The sequence below is a fragment of the Physeter macrocephalus genome, chromosome 9 (assembly GCF_002837175.3).
Source record: "Physeter macrocephalus isolate SW-GA chromosome 9, ASM283717v5, whole genome shotgun sequence".
Classification (NCBI taxonomy): Eukaryota; Metazoa; Chordata; class Mammalia; order Artiodactyla; family Physeteridae; genus Physeter; species Physeter macrocephalus.
In genome coordinates this window covers 38,805,343-38,813,735 of record NC_041222.1, presented here as the reverse complement: position 1 = coordinate 38,813,735, position 8,393 = coordinate 38,805,343, and the positions used below count along the sequence as shown (strand labels likewise).

The following is an 8,393-nucleotide window of genomic DNA, read 5'->3' as shown; positions in this document are numbered from 1 at the left end:
CGTGTCCCCTGCATCGGCAGGCGGACTCTCAACCACTGCGCCACCAGGGAAGCCCTCTTTTTTTTTTTTAATCAAAGATATTGGCTATGCTTATAAGAGAATGACCTAAACTATCAGACAGTCTTCCATTTATGATCTGTTGGCTGCAATTACCTCATAAGGCAAAAGTGCAATTTCAAAGTCTGCACTATAATGAGTAGATTATTTAAAAATTCCATAGAGACAAAAAGTGTAAGTTTTTTTTTTTTTGGAGTGGATTCTCTGACATAATACAACTTGTGTCATTAAAATGTAAGTTCTGTGAGGGTGGTAGATTTTTGTCCTGTTTTTCACCAAGTCCCCACTGCTTGGAAGAGGACCTAGTACATGTGATTGCTAACATTTGTTGGAGAGCTCACACATCGTGACTGTAGAGCTGAATTATTTTGCTAAATAATTGAATAAATGTTTGCTTTTCAGTGTGTGTACCCCTACAACTTGCACAGCCCTGTGGACAATTTGAGAACGAATAAGAATGCATCCTGCAGAAACTTGATCTAGTAGGGGAGAGCGACAATATAAAAATAGGTACACTAAACATTCAAGTGAAACGATTCTGTATTCAAGATCCAACCAATGTGCTGTTTGCTTTCCTGAGAAGCAACACTCCTTTCTGTGGAGATTTGAAGTTATGCTATAGAGGATTGGCTTTTGAGCTGTGTCTTAAAATATGAATAGAATTTCCACAGAGAAAAGCTCAAAGGCAGAGAATGCCTTGCCCTAGAAATCAGTCTTAAAGTCTTTTCTGAGCCTTCATGAGACCAGCAGAAATAAAGAATAGTATGTTTCAATAGCTGAAAAAACTTTACTGTAATTTGTTAAGCACTGCAGTTTCTTCAAGACACAAGTATTTAAGCACTTCCGAGTGCCCTCCCGTGGAAAAAAATGTGGCTTTTCTACCATTTTTCCTTAAAGTGAAATGAGTAACTTGAAAAAAGCTTCTTCTGTTTTTGTTTTTAAGAGTTTATGTTTCAGTTTGAAGCATGTGTCACGTTAAACTCGAACTGCCTAGTAAAGAAAAATACGGGTAATTCAAGGAAAGGAATGGCATTTTCTTTTCCTTACTTAAGTTTCGACAGGATCATGCAATCCCCGGCAAGTCTCCCTCCCCCTCTTCCTCACCCTGTGGCAAATTTTAAAGTCATGATTCATCAAACCACAGTTAGACATTCTGAACTTCGCTGACTCCTTCTGCGAAACAGGTTTGTTCACAAAATGGACTCTTCATTAATTCTTCTCAGCAAATCTCTTGTATGGTAGTGACATTCACGATACAATAGTTCTCTTCAATGCGGGACTAGTTTTCACAAAACCCCATCTATAGAGTTTTAAAAAATACCTTATAGTGATAGTAAACTTAGTACACTCAAGCTACATAGAAATGTAACTTAGATGTTTTCGTTTAAAGGAACTTTAGGAGACACTGCGTTTTAAGAAGTCCAAGAGTCAGTTCTTCTGATCTGCATTTCATTTCCATATTGCAAATATCAAATGCTACAAAGAATATTTGTCTAACCCATCATTCCTAATCCCAGTGAGTTTTTGTGCTCTCTCTTTACTCAACTAAGCCTTTATTCTCTTTACACTTAGAGCAGTTTGAGCAAATTTACCTGTGTCCACGGTAAATATGCCTCAGCTCCAGGCAGCTGACTTCTTGTTCACCCAGATGGAAATTAAACTGAAATGTGCACATTGTAAGCACCTGCCACAGCCTCTTAAAAATGCAAAACCTTAACCAGGCAACAGGATATAGTTTCAAATGGAAAGAAGAGCTGCCTAAGGATCTTTAATTCTCTGGGTTGCTCACTATAAACCCATTAGCTGAATTTAAATTTCTTGGGGTTCTTCTGAACCTGGCTATCACGCATGGAATTTAGAATTGTTTCCTTTTCACATTTTGCTTATTTTTAGTCTCTCCAAAAGACTCCTGGTTATGTGGCAGATTTAGGGGAAATGTTAGAATTTGCATGTTTGGCTTTGAGCTTAAAGATGATCTTGGTTATAAAAAGTGTGCAGCTTTTCCTCTCTTTTTTATCTTATATTTTGATACTTATTTTATATGGCAATTTCACAACCTTTCGTAGTAGGGATGTATAAAAACTATAAAATATCTTTTATAAAATTAAAATATCTTTTAATATAAAAATTAAAAGAATGATTTTTATATACCAGCTAGCTACACAGGAGTCACATCCAATATTTTTGTACAATTATGGCATTGAAAGACATTTTGAATCCTTCAGTTATTAAAATTGGTCTTAAATCCCCTGCCACTGTTATGCATGTCGAAAAAATGTGGTATGTCGTGGCAAAACTCTACTGTTAAACTACGGTAACATCTGTTTTGCAATAGCAAAGTGAAAGAGGAAAATAAAATTGCTTCAGGACCTTGGTGAAATCAGACAACCGTATACTCTAGACAAAATGGCTTTTAAATTCTTCATAATCATCAATACTTCAGGACACTAAGAGACAACAGTCAAAGGCTATTCTAATATTAGTCCACCACTTCCTTATCCAAAACAGTGCAAACAAAATTTGTTTTTTACTCTCCACTGGTGAGATAAATTTCCTTTTCAACTGCAAGCAGTGCAGGACCTGCACTTTCTGCGGGGTGCACACCACGGGATTTGTTGGTACTCTTTAGCCACAGTTCTGCAGGGATGACAGGGCAACCCGTGGTGGGAGGCATTGGGACCCAGCCACTGCCTCTCCTACAACCACGGGAACATCTAGTCCCAGTTCTGCTACATCATCGAGACCAGGTCAATGGAGAGGAATAAGGAGGAGGAAAGAAGGAATACCTTTTGAACAAAGAGAGATTTCACACACAAATCCATCGTACATTACGTCTTCTCTCCATTATAATATACGTGTAAATTATCTCTGGAAGCTGGGCCTACAGATTTAGTGGGAGCTATTAAAAAACAAAACAAAACAAAACAATAATCAACACTCAAAATTGGCTAATTCATTTAATTCTCTATGAGGGAAAACTATTAATTATATGGGGACTGTTAGTGGGCCATCTAACCAAGGGTGTCCTTAGATAAATAATAAATCTGTAATACTTTGCTAGGACTGCTGTGACAAAGTACCAAATAGACTGGGTGGTTTAACCAACAGATATTTAATTTCTCACATTTCTGGAGACTAGAAGCCCAAGACCAAGGTGCTGGCAGGGATGGTTCCTTCTAAGGGCCATCAGGGAAGAACCTGTTCCGGGCTGCTTTCCTTGGCTTGTAGATGGCTGCGTTCTCTTTTTTTTGTATTCATATTTTCTTCCCTTTGAACATCGGTGAGGTTTCTTGCCACTGATTTTCCATCTCTGCCCCTCCTAATTACTACATTTGTCCCACCCGAGGACTAGGTGTTCTCTTTCCTCCCATCAAATCTTCAACTAGAAAGGAGGATATGAAAAGATCCTCAATGGAAGGGTTATCCCTCATCCCTAAGGGTAGTAATTCTTTTGCTCTACCCGTTCTTCTGTCCTCCCAAATCTTGTGGGAGCTTATTACAGTAGCTACCCTGTTTTTGGTTTTGGTTTTGGTTTTAATCTTCAACTCTCTTTAATAATTCATCTTCAACTCTCTTTAATTTCTTTAATTTAATAATTTACTATTCCACTTAAAAATACATTCAGATTATTTTCCACTCCTACCTCACAATGAGTACGTTGCTGCTTCTCATTTTCCCACCATTTTATGAAAGTGTGAGGTCTAAGAGTTGCCTACACTTCACATTCTCAGCTTCTATGCTCTTTTCAGTCCACTTTCTCTCTACGCTGCTTCTGAAACTCTTATCCTTAAGGCCATCATCTCTCTTAATTACCAAATTTAAGGCCCATTTTTAATCCTCCTTGGAAATGACCATTCTGTAGCCTTGGCAATATTACTCACATCTTCCTTCCTGATAATTTCTCCTCTTGCTGTTGTTTCTTCCGGATTACTTTCTCTTCATTTGCTTCCTGCTACCCTGACATATCCTCTTCTGTATTTATTTTATTTTGATAATTATTGTCAAATTGCTCTCCAAACAAATAAGCACCAGCAAAGTATGAGGGTATATCCCTTTTCAAATAGTCTCGCCAGTTAAGATGTTATAGAAAGTTTTAAACCATCTTCAGTCTAATGGATATGTATAGATAGATAGATATTCATCGTTTTTTTTAAACAGTATTTCCTTCACTACTGTGCATTTGAACAACTTTTCCTGTTTGGCTATTTGGATTTGCTTCTCTGAATATTCATATTTTCTCTTCATTTTTGTTGTTTTTCAGGTTGCTTGTCTTTTTTCCTCAACAACTTATAAGAGCTCCTAGTATAGTATAGCTCTCAGTCTTTTGTTAATACATGAAAACAAAATTTGAACTTTTAGTGAGAACCTACTGATTTTGTTTATATTTTTCCACATGTGCATTTTTATGTGTGTGTATTAAAAATCTCTCTCTGTTAATCATATTAGATTTCCATGCATAGATAACAGTTTGCCAACCCAAAGATTATGTATGTTATTTATATATTTACTTCCATTTAAATCTTAGACCCCTCTGGACATTATTTTTTAATATGGTATGAAATGCGGATCCAGTTTTTCTAATTGTTTCCGTTTGAAGAATTGTTTTAAATTACTTGTTTAATCTATTGTGTTCAAATAGAAGTTGAAAATAACATCATTACTCAATTTAAGGATGTGACTCTATTGTTATATAGTCAACTGAGCTTTTTTTTTAATTAATAGAATTTAGTTTTTAGTGCAGTTTAAGGTTTACTGAAAAATTGAACAGAAAGTATAAAGAGTTTCCGTAAAATCCCTCTTTCCCTGGCCTCAGTTTCCTCTATTATTAATATCTTGCATTGGTGTGGTACATTTATTATAACTGGTGAACCACTATTGATACATTATTATTAATTAATGCCAGAGTTTACATTAGGGCTCACTCTTCATGCTGTACAGTTCTATGGATTTTGCCAAATGCAAAATACCTTGTATATAACATTATAATACTACAGAAAAATTTCCCTGCCCTAAAAATCCCCTGCACTCCACCTACTCATTTTCTTACCCTTTCCCAAAACTCCCGGCAACCACTCATGTTTTTGCACTCTCTAGAGTTTGCCTTTACAGAATGTCATATAGTTGAAATCATACGGTATACTGCCTTTTCATACTGCCTTATTTAATTTAGCAATACACATTTTAGATTCCTCCATGTCATTTCCTGGTTTGAGAACACATTTCTTTTTATTGTTGAGTAAAATTCTATTGTATGGTTGTATAATGGTCAGTTTATCCATTCAGCCCTTAAAGTATATCTTGGTTGCTATCAATTTTTGGCAATTATGGATAAAGCTGCTGCAATCATTTGTGTGCATATTTTTGTGGTGAAATAATTTTCCCAACTCATTAGAGTAAGTATCTAGGAGTGTGATCGCTGAATTGTATCCTGACTATGTTTAATTTTTTAAGAAACTGTCAGGCTATCTTCCAAAGGGCAGTGCCATTTTGTATTCCTACCAGCAGTGAATAAGTGTTCCTGCCAATTGGATTTTTGAATAAATATCTATTACTCAAACTAATATCGTCATGCAATGAGTTTATATATTTTTTCTTTTCCATCAGAAAGTTTTGCTGCAAGTGGGTTGACATATTGAATAAAAGAAAAATCATTATGATAGCACAAATTACTAAAGGTTATAGGAGAATTTGTGTACAAAATGTTTTGTAATTAAGCTGGCATTAGAAAACCCGAAATTTCACAGCTTTGGATTTAAATAGCTCTTTTGCTCTCCTTGAACCTAGAAGGCAGATTTTGACCTCTTGACCTTAACACACATCTTAATTTTTCTACCCCCAGATTTCTTGAAAATTTATTGGGGTAAAATTAGTTACAATAGCCAATGTGACCATCTTATTCTCTTTTGTTAGGCTAATATTGAGAGGAATGGGGATACCATATTCAAGGATAAAAAAGACTTGTGAAACATTAAGTTACTAATCCTAGCATGATCCTGCTGGTAGGAGTGTAAGAATTGACCCACCAAATTATTCACTCATTTTCCTGAGTCACACGGTAATAGATACTTAGCCACCATTGAATTTGAGTTTCTGTTTTATCTACGATTTCTCACCCACAAAAGAAAATGTAGAGAGGCAGAGATATAAGATCTTAGTACAAGTATGTTAGCTCTTTTTGTTTGGTAGCTATTGGAATTACAACATGAGGACAGGAGAAATATAATATTTCTTTAAGTTATAAATTAGATTAACTTTTACCTCAAAATTTACACCCTGAGACTAGCAGTAAATTTAATATCAGTGCATGTTTAGCACTTTCTCTCTTATCCTTGGGTCACCCCAGAATGCAAGGTTTTGGGAAATCTAGTGAAATGAGAATGGGCACCACATTGTTCTTGATTCCAATGATCTCAGTTGCTGATGACCAGGTCAATAGTGGGGACCTGCAGTAAGGCCACGAGACCATGGCAATTGGTGCTGACTTCTTTCATGTCCTATACAGTCAGCCCCTGAAGGTCATGCCCTTCAGTGACCACGCTAACATGGAGGCATCTGCGCAGATTAAAGCACACTACATGGCCTAGAAGACCCAAAGCTCTCGTGTTCCTCCCAGGACTGAGAATTGCAACCACCTCTTTAGGTCAGACCAATTACTTTGTGCATGTGATGGTGTGTGTGTGTATAAGTAAATTTATTTCAATTAAAAAATATATATATATATATATTTTTTTTTATTTTGCGGTAAGTGGGCCTCTCACTGTTGTGGCCTCTCCCTTGTGGAGCACAGGCTCCGGACGCACATGCTCAGTGGTCATGGCTCACGGGCCTAGCTGCCCCACGGCATGTAGGATCTTCCCAGACCGGGGCATGAACCCACGTCCCCTTCAACGGCAGGTGGACTCTCAACCACTGCGCCACCAGGGAAGCCCTATCATGTACAATTTTGAAATTTTTAAACATATGGAAAGTTACAGAGAAGGCTATAAAAACACCTTTGTATCCAATACTCAAGTTTAACAAATGTTACTTTCTTCAGAATGCTTTTTTAAAAAGAAATAAAAAGATATAAGTATGGTGAAAAATGCATACCCTATGTCACTTACATTTCTTTCTCCTCAGGGTTAACCTTTATCTGAATTAGTAAGTATCCTTCTCAATCATGCTGTTATAATTTTATTTCATATGTAAACATTTCTAAAACATATACTTTTGTTTTGATGTTTAAAATTTTTTCTTAAGTGACATCATACTTATCCTTTGCCACTGCTCTTTTTGGACAACATTAGGTTTTTAGGATGTATTCATGTCTTCATGTCTCTCTCTCTCTCTATATATATATATATTTATATATATAATTCATTCATATTATATCTCTTTCATATCCATTTCTCGATTATGGATAATTGAGTTTTCAATTTTTTGATAATACAAGCAATACTTTGATTTTCATATGTACACATGACTCATGACATAATTGCATTCTCTACATTATATAATTAGGTACACACAGTATTTGCTACCTTGCTTGGGTATATTCACTTTAGTAGTCACCTTCAGTCTTTCTGAGACTTTAAATACAACATTCAGTTGGAATACATTTATATCTTTACACAATTCACTCTACACACATGCACACACATAACACTCTAAGCCAAGGTTTTACAAAATAATACTTACCTTATAATATGTGAAACATGCAGATAGCTTCCTCGTTGTTCATTTCATTCTATTCTACTCCTTTCTATTTTATTTTGTTTATTTATTTATTTTTTTTACTGTTGGTCAGTACATAGTAAATAGACTTCCTAATTCACTAATGATTTTGATTTAACAGTTGAAACATATTGCTCCAGATGTGTCTGGACCTTCAAAACAAACAAACAAAAAATGTTTTACTTTTGCCTGACCCTTACGAGAAACTAAGGGAATTATTTTCCTTCGAAAGTCCATGGGGAGGAGGAACCAAGATGGTGGAGTAGAAGGACGTGCTCTCATTCCCTCTTGTGAGAACTCCAGAATCACAACTAACTTCTGGACAATCATCGACAGGAAGACACTGGAACTCACCAGAAAAGATACCCCACATCCACAGACAAAGGAGAAGCCACAATGAGATGGTAGGAGGGGCGCAATCACAGTAAAATCAAATCCCATAACTGCTGGGTGGGTGACTCACAGAATGGAGAACACTTATACCACAGAAGTCCACCCACTGGAGTGAAGGTTCTGAGCCCCATGTCAGGCTTCCCAACCTGGGGGGCTGGCAACGGGAGGAGGAATTCCTAGAGAATCAGACTTTGAAGCCTAGTGGGAATTGATTGCAGGACTTCGACAGG

The 8,393-nt window shown here is 36.5% G+C and overlaps 1 long non-coding RNA gene across 1 annotated transcript in view; it reads right to left on the bottom strand.

The window, feature by feature from the left end:
- Positions 1–75: 75 nt before the first annotated feature.
- Positions 76–8,393, bottom strand: part of LOC129392416 (uncharacterized) — a 9,704-nt gene continuing 1,386 nt past the window's right edge. Inside the window, exons 2-3 of the long non-coding RNA XR_008618225.1 lie at positions 7,735–7,922; positions 76–2,956 (exon numbers count right to left, since the gene is read on the bottom strand). This is a non-coding gene — a long non-coding RNA (uncharacterized lncRNA). The remainder of the gene's footprint in view (positions 2,957–7,734; positions 7,923–8,393) is intronic.